Genomic DNA, 17,309 nt, shown 5'->3' on the forward strand with positions numbered 1-17,309 from the left:
GCTGCTGGCAGGGGCTGTTGGTGCTGCTGTGCATGTGGGTAACGTGTGTGCGTGTGCGCGCCTGTGCCGCTCCCATCCCCCAGCCCTGCCGGGGATGCTCCGGCTCCTCGCTCCACCAGGGCCCTCTTCGTCGTCCCCCCCCCAGCCCTCACCTGCCTCTTCCCTGCCAATAGCCTTCGCCCCCACCCTGCCGGGGGCAGGGACACCCTTCAGCAGAGCAGGTTGCTCACAGCACTGGGGGAATGAATGGGGGAGAGCTCGGGGGGGGCAGAGCCTCGACCCCCTGTCCCAGCTCCCTGCCTGCTGCCCCGCCCCTTGCTGCCTGCAAGAATGGTCCCAGCAGGACGCTCACCACGATGGGGACAAGACCCTGACAGAGGTGCTGGGCTCAGAAAGTGCTGCCCCTCTGCCAGCTGCTCCCCTGCTGCCATTTACAGCCACCAGGAAACTGCCATCGTCCCCAGGGTGCCCCCCCTGGCAGGAGGCTCTGAGTGCTCTCCTCCTCCCCAGGCAGAGCAAGAGGTGCACAGTGCTGCCCAGCTTGCCCTGGTGCTGCCCAGCTTCTCCCCTGTGCTGCCCAGCTTCTCCCCTGGTGCTGCCCAGCTTCTCCCCAGCACCGCTGCATCTCCAACCCTGCTTCCTCTTCCATCTGCTCCCCACTGCTGCCCCAAGGAGTGGGGTGCCCCCCTCACCCGAGCCAAGCCGGGGACCTGCACCCTGCTGCAGAGCTCTGCCCAGCAGCAGTGCAGGGGGTGCTGGCTGCAGCTGCCCACTGCTCCCAGGGAGGTGACTCCTGTGTGGGGAAGCCATGTGAGGGTTGTGTTAATTCCTGCTGGGAGAGGCAGCAGGACCGGCTGAGGAGGTAACAATTAACCCCAAGCAGTAATTGATCACAGCCCAAGGTTTGAAGGCAGGGTGCCAGGGGGTGAGCTGGCACCTGGGAGCGATGGGCAGCGGGGTGCAAAGAAGAGGAGGAGATGCTGTGGCTGCCTCCTTCCCATGCCGAATGGGTGCTCAGCACTGGCTCAGATCCAGGAGCCAGGGCTCCCCTCAAACTGCCTATGGAGCTAATTAGCATCAAAAAGGTAATTAAGGGAAGGTGCTGCAGCGCTGAGGCTCCCAGCACAAGCTCCAGCAGACAGGCAGCGAGAGGCAAGCCTGGGGAACACCTCGGGAGCTGGGGCCAAGGCACAGCTCAAGCCCTGAGCCTCTCTCCTCACCTTCTGGGCAAGGGTCGTCCCTGGCTCACCACAGGCAGCTCTGGCTTGGAAACAAACTTCCACGTGGGCTGGGGCAAGGGTTTGGAACTGGAGCAGGGGTTGGGCACCAGAAGGAAGTTCTGCACGACGCGGGCGGGGGGACTGTGGCTGTCCAGGCAAGTGGTGGAGGCTCCACCCCTGGAAGACCTTCAAGAGGGCCCCGAGCAAACTGCTCTGCTTGGAGGTGTCCCTGCTGGCTGCAGGGGGCTGGGAAGAGCTGACCTCGGAGGGTCCCCTTCCACCCCGCTGCAGCCCCTGGGGATCGCTTGGAAGAGCATCTGCAGGGCAAAGGCATCCCCAGGGCAAGGTGGGTTGGCAAGGCTGGCAAGGAGATGTTTTTGCTGCTGCTGCTTTGGGTTCTGCCCCCACTCTCTCTCCCTCCCTGGAGGCAGCCCTGCCTTGCAAATTGCTTCTTTATCTGCACCCGCTGCTGCACAGGAGGCAATTTAATTCATAATGGTCTATTAAATACCGAGGGTGATGGAGGTGCTGCTTCCCTCCCCCCGGGGTGTCAGAGCTCTGGGGGTGACCAGCCCTGTAATCTCCAGGCTTGTGGTGGGTATTTAAGGTGAGAGATGCAATTAAGAGGCCACCAGCCCTGGCTGCTGGGGCTGCAGAGGCAGCACCTCGCTGCTCAGCCGGGAGGAAGGTGACATCGCTTGTGACCCCAGCCTGGAGGAAAGGAGGGTGAGGGGAGACCTCATTGCTCCTCACCACTCCCAGTGAGGTGGGGGTTGGTCTCTTCTTTCTAGTATCAGATGACAGGAGGAGAGGAAGTGGTCTGAAATGGTCCCAGGGGAAGTTTAGGGTGGCCAAGAGTGGTCAGGCACTGGAACAGGCTGCCCAGGGAGGTGGTGGAGTCCCCATCCCTGGAGGTGCTCCAGAAACCTGTGGCCTTGGGGACAAGGTTTGGTAGCCATGGTGGTGTCAGGTCAATGGTTGGGCTGGATGACCTTGGAGGTCGTTTCCAACACAAATGATTCTGTGAGGCTGTGGCTGCCCCCTCCCTGGAGCTGTTCAGGGCCAGGCTGGATGAGGCCCTGAGCAGCCTGGGGCTAGTGGGAGGTGTCCCTGCCCATGGCACGGGGTTGGAACTGGGTGAGCTTTAAGGTCCCTTCCAACCCAACCCATTCCAGGGATCTGTGATCCCACCCAGGCCAGGAATTCTGGGGTGGGGGGAGAACAACTCAACCCCCCTGAAACCTGGGCTGAGTGAGATGTGAAACACCTTTGCAGTCCATCTCTGCTAATGGCTTGCAAATTGCTTCCCTCAGCTCTGGTCTTACAGACTGCTCAGCTCCAATCCCTTCCAGGAGCCCATTTTGGGGCCAGACACTTCCTAGCTTGGGGAAATAACCATCAGCATCATTAGCAGCAGTAAATTGTATTCAAATGAGCTGCTGTGGTGCCTCCTGAGGGCTGTGTACAGTGTGCTTTGGGACAGCTCCAGCATGAAGGAGTTGTTGTTGCCCCTCCCAGCATCTAGAACTGCTCCTGTGGCCGTCCCCACTGCCCTGTTCCTCAAGGCAGCTCTTTGCTCCAGCTCTGAACCAAAAAGCAGCTCTGTTGCCCTTCACACAGGCCCTGACAGAGGGCCAGGGCTTCCCAGTTCATGAGCACGTTGTTAATTAAGTGCTGGAAGCCAAAGCCTCAGCGTCTTGGTGAGGCTAAGGAGGGCTTTTAGCAAAGCAGCTCCTTGCCACCGCCGGCCCCGACCGCGGAGCTGTCCTGGAGCCACCTCCCCGGTGAGGAAAGGCTGAGAGTGCTGTGGCTCTTTAGCCTGGAGAAGAGGAGGCTGAGGAAGGATCTCCTCCATGCTGACAGGTATCTGAGTGGTGGATGTCAGGAGGCTGGGGCCAGACTCTCCTCGGTGGTGCCCAGTGGCAGGAGGAGAGGTGATGGGCAGGAACCTGAGCACAGGAAGCTCCACCTAGACTAGGGGAGGAACTTCTTGACTTTGAGGCTGCTGGGGGCCTGGAGCAGGCTGCTGGGCACCTGGGGCAGGCTGCTGGGCGCCTGGAGCAGGCTGCTGGGCGCCTGGAGCAGGCTGCTGGGCACCTGGAGCAGGCTGCTGGGCACCTGGAGCAGGCTGCTGGGCACCTGGGGCAGGCTGCTGGGCACCTGGAGCAGGCTGCTGGGCACCTGGGGCAGGCTGCTGGGCACCTGGAGCAGGCTGCTGGGCACCTGGAGCAGGCTGCTGGGCGCCTGGAGCAGGCTGCTGGGCACCTGGGGCAGGCTGCTGGGCAAGTTTTGGGAAAGGAAATTTCAACCCACCACAGCTGCCCAGAGAAGTGGTGGAGTCCAGGGGGTGGGGGCTGGATGATCTTCGAGGTCCTTTCCAACCCAAACCATTTGAGGATTCTAGGATCAAAAGGTGACCCTTTAAGCACAGAGTCACAGAGCCAAGCAGGCTGGAAAAGACCTCAGAGATCATCAAGTCCAACCTAACACCTCCTGACCACTGAACCGTGGCTCCAAGTGCCACATCCAAGCCTCTTTTGAACACCTCCAGGGACAGCACATCCCAATGGCCAATTACTCTTTCTGTGGAGAACTTTCTCCTCACCTCCAGCCTAAACCTCCCCTGGCACAGCTCGAGGCTGTGTCCTCTTGTTTTGGTTGCCTGGGAGAAGAGACCAACCCCCAGCTGGCTACAACCTCCCTTCAGGGAGTTGTAGAGAGCACGAAGGTCTCCTCTGAGCCGCCTCTTCTCCAGGCTAAGCGACCCCAGCTCCCTCAGCCTCTCCTCGCAGGGCTGTGCCCCAGCCCCCTCCCCAGCCGCTGCGCCTCTCACCCCGGCGCGGAGCGCGGCTGCCGCTGCCTGACGCCGCGCCGGGGCTGCGGCTCTCTCGCTCGCACCCGCTTGGCTCTCCCGGAGCAGGGAGCAGCCAGTCCATTAAACACTGAGTCATCCTCGGAGGCATTTAATTTTGTGAGGGGCAGCAGTCTGGATAATTAAAGACCTCTGCGTCCGACGCCAGCGGCGGCGCAGGGCTGAGCGGCCAAGGCACCCAGCAGCGGCAGGCACCGCGCAGGGAGGGAGGTTGCTTCCCCTCTCCGCCTCGCGTTCCGCGGGGGGAAGGTTTTGAACCTTTTCCTCCCCCTCCCCCTGGAGGAGGGCTCCCTCGGTCAGGTGAGGGCAGCGATGCTCTCTGTTATCGCCGCCCGGGTTAACCGCGCTCCTGAGGAGCTCTCCCACGGCAGAGGCTCTCTCTGGAGGTCTTGGCTGATTAAAAGGACAAGCTGCTCGGGGAGCTGGTAACAAAGCCACGAAAGCTTTTAGGCAGCAGAGCTAAAGGCACTGATATCACTGTGCTCTGCGTGGGTGGGGAATGAGACAAGAGTTCCTCCGTGCTGCTGGGGTTTGGTTGGGTTTGGTTGGGTGGTTGTTTTTTTTTCCTTCCCACCAGTCATCTTCCTCAACAACTTCTCTTTTGTTTTGATGTCTTTCTATTTAAACCTTCGGAGCTGCACGTGGGATCAAAGAGGAGGCTGAAGCCTTAACAACCAGGCACCTTGCAACACAGGCGTGAGGGACCCGGAGAGGCACCAAGAGCCAGGAGGGAAGGTGCCCCAGGTTCTCCTGGGGGGTTGGCGGCAGGAAGCATCCCCCAGAGCCCGCAGACAAACTCCCTGAGGCCATCTCCTGCAGGTCCACCTCCTCGGTGCCCCTGGGTAGCACCACCCGGGGCTGCAGCTCTGGGATTTCCTCCTGCCGCTGCTCCCTGCCCTTGATCTGGGTTCCCCTCAGCCGCCTTGGGGCTGTTGTGTTTTAAAGCCCTTCCAGGGCTCTTTCTACTCTTTTTGCCCTCCTGGAAGTCTTGGGATCGATCAGCTGCAGTTCTCCAGAGCTGTGAGCAGCACTTTGCAGAGTGAAGGTGGATGGAAGCCCTGCAGAAAGGCACTGAGCAGAGCGTGCTGCTTCCTCGGCTCCAGCAATTAGAAGGAGGCAATGCAGCACCGCTGGCTGCTCCTCGACTGCTGTCCTGAGAGCCTCTCCCCATGAGCCAATTCCACCCTGGCTGCCTCCTGCCATCCTCACTCCTTCCAGCCTGTGACCAGGAAAAGCCTCTCAGCCCGGGGACAGAGCCCAGGTGCTGCTCTGCTGGACTGGAGGGGCTGAAGGGTCACAGATTCATGGAGTGGGTTGAGTTGGAAAGGAACTTAAAGATCATCCAGTTCCAACCTCCCTGCCCTGGGCAGGGACCCCTCCCACCGACCCATTTTGCTCAAGGCCTCATCCAACCTGGCCTGGAACCCCCTCCAGGGAGGGGGGGAATATGCTCAGGCTGGATGGGCGAGGTGGAGACCAAACAAACTCATTTCAGAGGATGCTCTGCTGTGGCTGCATGAGGCCAGGATCTGTGTGGTTCCCAGCAGTCCTGCAGAGCTGCCCAGGGCCATCCCTCCTGGTGCCTCACCACTGGCATCTCATCTCCACCACAAGCCAAAGCAGGTCTGAAGGGAAACTTTCTGTGCCCCCGGTGGCTGTGCCAAGGCTCCTGCAGGTCACCCAGGGAGGTTGTGGATGCTCCATCCCTGGAGGGGTTCCAGGGGATTGCTGGAATGCTTGGGGCTGAAGGGATCCTTGAGCTCTCCCCTGGGTGCAGAGCCAGCCTGTGCCCCCTTGCTGCCTTGCTCCTCTGATGCCATTTCCCCTGCCTGTGCTCCCCTGGCTGCTCGTCCCTGCGTCCTTGCCCCTGCCACAGAGCTCCTTCAGCTCACATTTGCTTTTATTCCCTCTGACACCAGCTGTGGTCACAACAAAGCTCATTAAGGAGATGCTGAGGATAGCTGGAAGGGGAAATGGATCCCTCCCAGCTGGGAAGTGCCAGGTTGGGCCAGGCAGCAGCATGACCCCGAGCACCGCGGAGCCCTCCTGGAGAAGGCAGCTCCTGGGTCCAGGAGCCTGCAAACTGCCTTCCAGCAGCCTGGAGCCAAAGGGGTTAACAAAAGCAGCCTTCAGAGAGCCCCAGGGGAACTGCCTTTCAGTATCTAAAAGGGATCTCCAGGGAGGCTGTGGAGGGGCTGCTGTTCAGAAGGGCTTGCAGTGGCAGGAGGAGAGGCAATGGCTCCAGGCTGGAGCAGGGGAGGTTGAAGTTGGACCTCAGGAGGAAGCTCTGCACAAGGGAGGGTGGTGGAACGCTGGAGCAGGTTGCCCAGAGAAAACAGAACCACAGAATGGAAGGGACCTTAAAGATCATCCAGTGCCACCCCCCTGCCATGGGCAGGGACACCTCCCACCAGCACAGGTTGCTCAGGGCCTCATCCAGCCTGGCCTTGAGCACCTCCAGGCAGGGGACAGCCACAGCCTCCCTGGGCAGCCTGTGCCAGGCTCTCCCCAGCCTCACTCTCAAGAATTTCCTCCTCCTCTCCAGCCTCACTCTGCCCTCTCCCAGCTCAAAGCCATTTCTCCTCATCCTGTCCCTCCCAGCCCTTGTCCCAAGTCCTTCCCCAGCTCTCCTGCAGCCCCTCCAGGCACTGCAAGGCTGCTCTGAGGTCTCCCAGGAGCCTTCTCCTCTCCAGGCTGCACAGCCCCAACTCCCCCAGCCTGTCCCCACTGGGGAGGTTCTGCAGCCCTCTTGATCATCTTCGTGGCCCCCTCTGGCCCGGTTCCAACAACTGCAGGTCCTTCTTGTGCTTCTTCTGCGGCCGAGGCCCCATCCCTGGAGCCATGCGAGCTCAGCCTTGCTGCCTCCCCGGGCAGCCTGCCGCAGCTGGAGCTGTCCCCGCCCGGCGCAGGGCTGGGTCGGACAGGACGACCTTTGAGGCTCCTTCCCCGCCGATGCAATCTGTGGCTCTGCGAGCAGGGAGCTGCTCTGCTCTCTTGAAAGCTGCCAAACCAGCCCAGGCACTGCTTCAGCCTCTGCCTTTCCCTGCAGCAGGGAGGAGGGAGAGCAGCACTCAGGCTGAGGAGACAAAGGCAGCGCAGATGGGTGCTGGGGGACCCTGCCACGTGCTCTGCGCTGCTCTGCTCCCAGCTAAGCTGAGATTTGCTGCTCCAGCTCCCTGACAGCGGCTGGGGTGACCTGGGGGAGGATTCCTGGCAGCTGCAGCAGGGCCAAGACGAAAAAGAAGAGAGGAGAACCTGCCTGGGAAGGGCTCCAGTGCGCTCACTCCGCTACGGCGGCTCCTCGGGGCCCGTGCCCTGCTCCTCCAGGAGGGATTGTGCTGTGCAGGGAGGGGATGTGGCACTGGATGCTCCTGGCATATAGATCAGCTTCTGCTCTTCCCAGCAGCTGCCTGCCACGCAGCGGCCCAGCAGCTCCAACAATGAGGTCTCACTTGGCTTCTGCTGCTCCTCTTTGCCTCCAAGAAGGAATGAAACAGAGATTCAAATCCCCCCAAACCAGGGAGGCGTGGAATGGGCTGGGGGTGGAAGGCACCTCGAAGCTCAGCCAGCCCCAACCCCCCCTGCCATGGGCAGGGACCCCTCCCACCAGCACAGCTTGCTCACCCAGCCTGGCCTTGGACACCCCCAGGGAGAGAGCAGCCACAGCCTCCCTGGGCAACCTGCTCCAGCCTCTCCCCAGCCTCACTCCCAAGGCTTTCCACCTCCAGCCTTTCCCCAGCCTCACTCCCAAGGCTTCCATTCCCACCTCCAGCATCTCCCCAGCCTCACTCCCAAGGCTTCCATTCCCACCTCCAGTCTCTCCCCAGCCTCACTCCCAAGGCTTCCATTCCCACCTCCAGCATCTCCCCAGCCTCACTCCCAAGGCTTTCCACCTCCAGCATCTCCCCAGCCTCACTCCCAAGGCTTTCCACCTCCAGCATCTCCCCAGCCTCACTCCCAAGGCTTCCATTCCCACCTCCAGCATCTCCCCAGCCTCACTCCCAAGGCTTCCATTCCCACCTCCAGCCTCTCCCCAGCCTCACTCCCAAGGCTTCCATTCCCACCTCCAGCATCTCCCCAGCCTCACTCCCAAGACTTTCTTTCCCATCTCCAGTCTCCATCTCCCCTCATCGATGCTGGTGGCTGCAGTGGCTCTGCTGGAGCCAGCCCCAGGGCTGCTGGGTGCTGGCTGGTGGGAGCTTGGTGTGTGGTGGAAGGGCTGTTGGAGTTGGGCAGCCTGGAGCTGCAGGCAGCGTTGGAGGGGCACTGCAGGGCCCTGGCATGGCCTTGCTGTTGTCCTCCTTCCCCAGCAATGCCACAGTGCTCCCACTGGACTCGAGGGAAGGGGATTGCTACCTTCCCCCAGCAGCCAAACCCATTCACAGAGCAGATGGAGCCCATCTTGAATGTGCAGCCTCAGCAAAGGCAAAGCCAATCAGTGAGTTAATTACCAGCACGTTATGAGAGCACCAGGGATTCCCAGGGGATGGGGGAGCTGAAGCAGCCCTTGGCTCCCTACCCACAGCTGCAGGAGCCACACGTGCCAGGGGGGCTGGAGGGACCAGGCTGGAGCTGAGCTGCTCTCCCCGGGGACAGCCTGGCTGTGAAAGCCCCCAGAGGAGCAAGGTGGAGCTCTGCAGATGTCACCCAAGCCATGTCCCTCCCTTCCCTGAGGTCTTCCTGGCTGTGCCTGGTGGGGTGGATCCATGGGGGGGCTGTGAAGTGCTGAGCAGTGGCTGCTCTCCCAGAGAGAGCTGTGGCTCTGTGAGAGCATGAACACGGCCAAGGGCAGAGCATCTTCTGCCTCCTGAACAGCCCAGGGGCACAGCAAGGCACCCAAGGGTGTGGAGCTGCTGCAGAGGGGCCCAGAGGAGGCCACAAAGAGGAGCAGAGGGCTGGAGCAGGTCCCCTGTGGGGGCAGGCTGGGAGAGTTGGGGCTGGAGCAGCTCCCCTGTGGGGACAGGCTGGGAGAGCTGGGGCTGGAGCAGCTCCCCTGTGGGGGCAGGCTGGGAGAGTTGGGGCTGGAGCAGCTCCCCTGTGGGGACAGGCTGGGAGAGTTGGGGCTGGAGCAGCTCCCCTGTGGGGACAGGCTGGGAGAGTTGGGGCTGGAGCAGCTCCCCTGTGGGGACAGGCTGGGAGAGTTGGGGCTGTGCAGCCTGGAGAAGGCTCCAGGGAGACCTCAGAGCAGCCTCCCAGTGCCTGGAGGGGCTCCAGGAGAGCTGGGGAAGGACTTGGGACAGGGGCTGGGAGGGACAGGATGAGGGTGGGGAGACAGTGGCAGAGGTTGCCCAGGGAGGTTGTGGCTGCCCCCTCCCTGGAGGTGTTCCAGGCCAGGCTGGATGAGGCCCTGGGCTGGTGGGAGGTGGCAGAGGGCTGGAGCTGGATGAGCTTTAAAGTCCCTTCGACCCAAACCATTCTCTGACCTTCTGCCTTTGTCTCACTGCTGAGCAAGCTCAGGAGTGCAGCAGCTCCTAAAGTCTGGTCTGAAAGAGCCAATTTTAGCAAGCCTTGAAAGACCTCTGGGCCCTCACCTGGTGCCTTTGGGGTGGTTTTGCCACCTCCCCTGGTGCCTGCCCAGCTGTGCCAAGGGCTCTCCAGCCAACACTCCTCCCTGGAGGCAGTGTGCTCAGCCCTGGCAGCCTGAGGAGGTGGATCTGCTGCTTTGCCCCTCCTTGGTGCTTCTGTTCTGCTCCCCAGCAGCTCAGCTAACACAGCCTGGACTCCTCAAATGGCTTCAAACTCCATCTCCCTGGGCTGGCTCACAGCTGCCATCCCCCTCTCCCCTGGCCACATCAGCCTGGGAGGTAAGGATGGCCCTGGGCTGAATTCCTTCCTTCCCCAGCTCTGCTGCCCCCTCACCCTTGACAAATACTGGGCAAAGATTTGGCTGCCAGTGTGCTGGAGACAGAGGTCCAGCCCCTGCCAGACCTCCTTCCTCTGTGCCTTTTGTCTGCTCCTCTGTCCAATTCGTTCACCAAGCCTCCTGCTGCAAGGCTCCTCCCAGCCCTGCTCCTGCTCCCCATCAGTGCTGAACCTGGGAGCCAGCTCCCCCCTCCCCGTGCCCAGCCTGGGCTGGGAGCTGAGGGCTAAAGGAAAGGAGCTGCCACTTCCAGGCCTTGAATTGGCATCGATCTGGGGATCAATAGCAGACTCTGCCTTGGCTCAGCTCTCTCCTGGGGCTCCAGGATCATCTTCCCTGGTGTGGGGTGGGTGCTGCCCTGCCATCCACCAGCCCACCCTCGGCAGCAGAGCCCAAAGCAGGGTTTGGGGCACCAGCTCACACAAGACAGAGCAGCAGAGGGCCCTGTGTGGCAGCTTAGGTTGGGTGCCTCAAGCCAGGACCCTGTGGCTGGCCTCAGCCTCTCTAAGAATCCCTTTTCCTTCTCTGCAGCCAGGCTGGATGAGCACAGGCTGGGGGCCAAGAGAAGGGCCAGAGCCTGGGAGGCAGCACCCTGCTCTGGCAGGGAGGTTGGGCTCAGTGAGCTTTTGAAGTCCCTTCCACCCCCTTCACCTTCTGAGGCTCTGTGGTCGTCAGGGGCTGTGCTGCCTCCTGCCCACCCATCACATCTTGGTCTGCTGGACCTGGCTCCTCCAACTCAGAGACCCTCCAGCAACTGAGAGCTGCTCCCTGCTGGTGGACAGACAGAGGGTGAGGCCAGCAGGAGCTGTCAGCCGTGGGGAGAGTTCTCTTCTCCCAGGCAAGCAGCACCAGAGCAAGAGGACACAGTCTCAAGCTGTGCAGGAGGAAGTTTAGGCTTGATCTTAGCAAGAGGTTCTTCACAGGCAGGGAGATTGCTCACTGGAATGGGCTGCCCAGGGAGGTGGGAGAGTTGGCAGCCCTGGAGGTGCTTAAGGAAAGCCTGGATTAGTGCCATGGTCCAGTTGATTAGTCAGGCTTGGGTGATCAGTTGATGATCTTGGAGGTCTCTGCCAGCCTGACTGACTCTGTGATCCTGAGGTCCTGGCTGCCAGTGAGGGTGCTCAGAGCTGCTGCTCTCTGGGAGACCCTGCAGGCAGAAGCCCTGAAGCTGCAGCTGGCTGTGAGCTTTGCTCCTGAGCCAGCTTCACACTGCAGGGGGGCTGCAGGCAAGAGCACAGGCAAAGGCTGTTGACTGGGTGATGAGGGGCAAACAGAGGAGGGCAGGGCTCCAGCAGCCTTACCACTGAGTACAGACCTGGCTGGCAGCATCTGCTGGAGCTGCTATCCCCCTCCTGCCTCCTCTCTGCAGCAGCCTGAGGGTTGTCTCTCTCCTGAGAAGATCCCAGGTGGAAGCCCTGAGTGATGCTGAGGTCTGGGAGGGTTTGGGCTCAGAAGTGGCTGCTTGCTGCAGTCCTGCTGGAGGAGCAGCTGCCCCCAGCAGCTTCAGGTGTTACTGAGCTCTGCAGGTCCCTGGGCTTGCCCAGCCTGGGGGTGGCTCTGGGGCCGTGGTCTTGATCCCTGCCCCTCCTAAATCCCTAAGAAATGTCCTCTACAGTGCAACAAATAATGCCCTGATTATCTGCTGGCTCCTAATGCTACTCCCTGGAGATAACAAGCTGCCATTTCCCCCCTGGGCCATGCAATAATCGTCCCAATTAATCCCAAGCAGTGATTATTAAACTCCTGGCACTGCTTTCATACACAAAGCACCAGCAATGAAGCAGGTGTCTGTGTTCAGCCTTTGCCCGGGGGGGACCAGGGGGATTTCTGCTTTGTTCTGGGGCAAGAAACCCTCAGAGGCTGTGGAGAGCCCTCTGTGGCTTTCCTGCTCCCTGGGGCTCAGCTCTGCCAAGGAGGGTCCAGAGGTGATCGACCCAGACCAATGCAGTTGGGGTTGGGGTCCCAAAGGACACTGAGGGCTGGAGCAGGTCCAGAGGAGGGCAGCAAGGAAAGGTCTGGAGAGCAGGGCTGGGGAGGAAGAGCTGAGGGAGCTGGGGGGGGGTTGAGCCTGGAGGAAAGGAAGCTGAGGGGAGAGACCTCCTGGCTCCCTGTAAGTCCCTGCAAGGAGGATGGAGCTAGGTGGGGGTTGGGCTCTCCCCCCTGGCATCAGGGGAAAGAATGAGAGGAAACAGCCAGGGGAGGTTCAGCTTGGCCATGAGGAACAAGAGTGGTCAGGGGGCTGGCAGAGGCTGCCCAGGGAGGTGGTGGAGCCCCCATCCCTGGAGGTGTTCCAGCCCCCTGTGGCCATGGCCCTTGGGGCCAGGGTTTGGTGGCCCAGGGAGGGGTCGGGTCGGTGCTGGGCCGGCTGATCCCGGAGGCCTTTTCCGACCCAACCAATTCCACAGCTCCGTGGGGACAGCTCCCAGCTCTGTGTGAGAGCAGAGCAAAGAGGGATGACCAGGACAGAGGGAGGCAGCGCTGGTGAATTATGCATGACACGGGGAGGAGAGCTCTTATCTGCATGGACAAAGGTCTGTGCCAGGCAGCCCAGCTCTCCACTTCACCTGCACCTTCCTTTCGCCTGCGCTTTATCTCCGCTCCCAGCTTGTAACTCAAGCCCCAAAAAGAATCAGAGGAAGCTGGGAGATTAATTTGCTCTGTGTGCATGGCAAAGGAGAGGGGACACAACTCTCCCTCCAGACTCCCAGCTGCTTAATCCATCCCCTCCCCCCACCCCCCCAGCGAGGGCTGCCGAAGGAAAAGGCAAAGCGTTTCTCAGCCTCGCCCAAGGTCGCTGCCGGGCTGAGGGCTGCTGGGCGCCGGCGGCTGCCTGCTGGCCCCCGACGAGCAGGGGGAAGGCTCTGGCAGCTGGCCCTGGGCTCTGCTGCAGCCTGGGGGAGGCAAAGAAAGCCAAAGCTGCCCCAGTGCCACTCTGCTCTGCTGGGGTGAGACCTCGCCCGCGGTGCTGTGCCCAGCGCTGCGGCTGCCAACACGAGGGGCAGGGGGCAGGGGGTGCAGGGGAGGCCACGAGGGTGAGCAGAGGGATGGAGAAGCTTCCCTATGGGGACAGGCTGGGAGCTGTGGGGTGGATCCATGGGGTGGCTGTGAAGTGCTGAGCAGTGGCTGCTCTCTCAGAGAGAGCTGTGGCTCTGAGAGCATGAACACGGCCAAGGGCAGAGCATCTTCTGCCTCCTGAACAGCCCAGGGGCACAGCAAGGCACCCAGGGATGTGGAGCTGCTGCAGAGGGGCCCAGAGGAGGCCACAAAGAGGAGCAGAGGGCTGGAGCAGCTCCCCTGTGGGGACAGGCTGGGAGAGTTGGGGCTGGAGCAGCTCCCCTGTGGGGACAGGCTGGGAGAGTTGGGGCTGTGCAGCCTGGAGGAGGCCCCAGGGAGCCCTCAGAGCAGCCTCCCAGTGCCTGGAGGGGCTCCAGAAGAGCTGGGAAAGGACTTGGGACAAGGGCTGGGAGGGACAGGGTGAGGGTGGGGAGACACTGGCAGAGGTTGCCCAGGGAGGTTGTGGCTGCCCCCTGCCTGGAGGTGTTCCAGGCCAGGCTGGATGAGGCCCTGTGCTGGTGGGAGGTGTCCCTGCCACCTGGATGGTGTCACTAGATGAGCTTTAAGGCCAATGGACTGAAACTGGAGCAGGGAAGATTGTGGTTGGGCATCAGGAGGGAGTTCTGCACAATGAGAGTGGTGAAATGACTGCAACAGGTTGCCTGGAGCTGTGGCTGAGGCTCCATCCCTGCAGACAGTGGTGATCAGGCTCGATGTGGCCCTGGGCAGCCTGCTGGAGCTGGAGGTGTCCCTGTTGGCTGGCAGGAGGTTTGGACAAGATGGTCTTTGAGGGTCCCTTTCCAGCCCAGCCCAGCCTGGGACTCCGTGAATCTGTGCCCAGAAGGCTCTGGGGCGTTCTGGGGAGCTGGAATTTTCCCCCCCCTGCCCTGCCCCCACTCCTGACCTCTGTGTCCTCGCAGCCTGGGAGCCCCCAGGGCTGAGGGCTGCTCAAATATTTAAGGGATGACAACTGTATTGACGCCGAAAAACCGGGCAGAGGTCCCTCGGGTTTAGAGCAGGGAACGTCGGCTCAGCTCTTCTTCCCCACTCCCCCTCCCGGAGCTCACTCCCTGCCTTAAATGAAATCATAAATATCAGCCCACAAAGGTCCTTTGTCACCGCCCCGAGCTCCCGGCGACAAGAGGTCATTCATTACACGCCAGACGGAGGCAATAGAGACTCCCATTGTTATTTAATGAGCCCGGGGTAGGTCCGGGGCTCCTCCGCTGACATTAAAGCGCCGCTTCCCCGGGAGGAGCAGGGGCGATGGAGCTGGGGTCGCCGCGGACAGGTTTGCCTGCTCCGAGCGCTCTCTGCCCCGAGGTCAGCCGCTGCCGGAGGGATCACCCCGAGGAGCTGGCAGCGCAGCCCGGCTCAGCCTTCGGACCCGCGGAGCGGAGGCAGCTGAGGGAGAGAGCAGAGGAGCAGGCGACTGTTTGGGTTGGGAAAGCCGAGGTCGTTCCAGTCCCAGCATCAGCCCAACCCCCACCACGGCCCCCAGACCACAGGGTTCCTGAGCACCTCCAGGGATGGGGGCTCCACCGCCCCCCTGGGCATCCGGAGCCACTCCTAGTCTGGAGGCTTTCCTTATGTCCAACCTAACCCTCCCCCGGCGCAGTTTCAGGGCCATCTTCTCTCATCTTCCCCTCAGGGAGCTGCACAGAGCCAGAAGCTCTTCCCTCAGCCTCCTCTCCTCCAGCCTCACACCCCCCACACCCCCCCAGCTCCCCTCAGCTGCTGCTCCCCAGCCCTCTCCTCCAGACCCTTCCCCAGCTCTGTTGCCCTTCTCTGGCCCTGCTCCAGCTCCTCGATGTCCTTCTTGGAGTGTGGGGCCCAGAACTGACCCAAAGGTTCCAGGTGTGGCCTCACAGAGGGCTTGTGGGGCACCAACCCTCCCCCTTCCTGCTGGCCAGGCCATCACCTTTGGCACCCTCCTCACCCCGTGCCCAGGCAGGGAGTGCCCAGGCAGGGGGTGCCCAGGCAGGGGGTGGCCAGGCAGGGGGTGGCCAGGCAGGGGGTGCCCAGGCAAGGAGTGGCCAGGCAGAGAGTGCCCAGGCAGGGTGTGCCCAGGCAGGGGGTGGCCAGGCAATGAGTGCCCAGGCAGGGGGTGGCCAGGCAGGGGGTGGCCAGGCAGGGGGTGGCCAGGCAGGGGGGTGGCCAGGCAGAGAGTGCCCAGGCAGGGTGTGCCCAGGCAGGGTGTGGCCAGGCAGAGAGTGCCCAGGCAGGGGGTGCCCAGGCAGGGGGTGGCCAGGCAGGGGGTGGCCAGGCAGGGGGTGCCCAGGCAAGGAGTGGCCAGGCAGAGAGTGCCCAGGCAGGGTGTGCCCAGGCAGGGGGTGGCCAGGCAGGGGGTGCCCGGCAGGGTGTGCCCAGGTAGGGAGTGCCCAGGCAATGAGTGCCCAGGCGGTGAGTGCCCAGGCAGGGAGTGCCCAGGCAGGGAGTGGCCAGGCAGGGAGTGGCCAGGCAGGGAGTGCCCAGGTAATGAGTGCCCAGGTAGGTGTGCCAAGGCAGGGGGTGCCCAGGCAGGGAGCGCCCAGGCAGGGAGCGCCCAGGCAGGGAGTGGCCAAGCAGGGAGCGCCCAGGCAGGGAGTGCCCAGGCAGGGAGTGCCCAGGCAGGGAGCGCCCAGGCAGGGAGTGCCCAGGCAGGGAGCGGCCAGGCAGGGAGTGCCCAGGCAGGGAGTGCCCAGGTAGGGAGCGCCCAGGCAGGGCGTGCCCAGGCAGGGAGTGCCCAGGCAGGGAGCGCCCAGGCAGGGAGTGCCCAGGCAGGGAGTGCCCAGGCAGGGAGCGCCCAGGCAGGGAGCGCCCAGGCAGGGGGTGCCCAGGCAGGGAGCGCCCAGCGCTCCTCGCAGCCCAGCGCCGGCTGAGGGGGGAGGGCCCCGCAGCTCCACCCGACGGCATGAGCCTGATGCCATCTGCTGGCCCCGCAGCTCCGGCCAAGCCACCGGGAATGAGGAATTAACTCCCCGAAATGCCTCGGGCTGCCCTCCCTGCCCATCCTGAGGGGGTTTTCCTCAACCATTCCCCTCGGAGAGAAGATAAGATAAAGCTTTCTTTCCGCCCCCGCCCCGGAGAGGGTTCGATGTCTTTCCCCTTTTGCTGCGCGTGTCTGAACGGCTGTTTGCGAGGAGCATCACACCCTAACCGGGTCTGAATTAAAAGGAACTTAATAAAGGCTTCCCCCGAGCACAAAAGCCGCACAAATGGCTTTGCAATTCTGGAGTTAATTAGGCGGGAGCCGGGCAGAGACATCGGCGTTTGAGGAGCTCCGTCGGGGAGGGGAAGGCTGGTGGGGAGCGCAGGGGCTGCTCGTTAGCGCATCGAGGCACCAGGGCAGGGCTCTTGGCTTTCAGCCCCGAAGAATCGGCGGCCTGGGGGGGGGGGGGGGTGTCAGCAAGTGAGCCCCAAAGCTCCCGGTCCCAGCGCTGGGTGGCCGAGCGCCGCCCGGCAAAAGGAGGTTTTGTCGGCTGGGGGAGGCTGGAGACCGAAGGGAGCAAGACGGCAGGAGGAACCGCGAGGAGAATTTCTGCTTGGAAATGCGAAGTGCTTCCGCCAGTAATCGCCAGAATCATCAAATTAGCATAAATTCTATTAACAGTTTCCCAGATGAGACGTTTCAAGGCTTCTCCTTCCCTCCCTCCCTCCCTTTCCCGGGCACAAACAAAAGAGAATATAATTACATTGCAATAAAGCAGCTCCTTGAAAAGGCTTCAACCCTTTTGCCTTTTGCTTCTGCCAGGGGAATAAAGCCCTGCAGGAAAGGTGCTTCTCACCTCTCTGCTCTCATCAGGAAATTAATCAATCAGGCAAGGCGGGGGGGGGGGGGGAAGGAGCAAAGCTTTCAGGGTCCAGGATGGGATGGAGCCAGTGGCAAGCTGCCCATCTGCCGCATCCACACCACGGCAGCAGGTGAGGAGGGGCCACAGAATGCCCAATCAGAGAATCGATAAGCTTGGAAAAGACCTCAGAGGTCTTCAAGTCCAACCTATCACCCAGCACCTCCTGACTAACTAAACCATGGCTCCCAGGGCCACATCCAATCCCTCCTTGAACCCCTTCGGGGATGGGGACTCCACCACCTCCCTGGGCAGCACAGCCCAGTGGCCAATTCCTCTCTCTGGGAAGAACTTTCTCTTCACCTCCAGCCTAAATCTCCCCTGGCACAGCTTGAGACTGTGTCCTCTTGTTCTGGTGCTGGTTGCCTGGGAGAAGAGACCAACCCCCACCTGGCTCCAACCTCCCTTCAGGGAGTTGGAGAGAGCAAGAAGGTCTCCCCTGAGCCTCCTCTTCTCCAGGCTAAGCAACCCCA

The sequence above is a fragment of the Melanerpes formicivorus genome, unplaced genomic scaffold (assembly GCF_026170545.1).
Source record: "Melanerpes formicivorus ecotype bairdi unplaced genomic scaffold, bMelFor1.0.p_v2 SCAF_569, whole genome shotgun sequence".
NCBI classification, from domain to species: domain Eukaryota; kingdom Metazoa; phylum Chordata; class Aves; order Piciformes; family Picidae; genus Melanerpes; species Melanerpes formicivorus.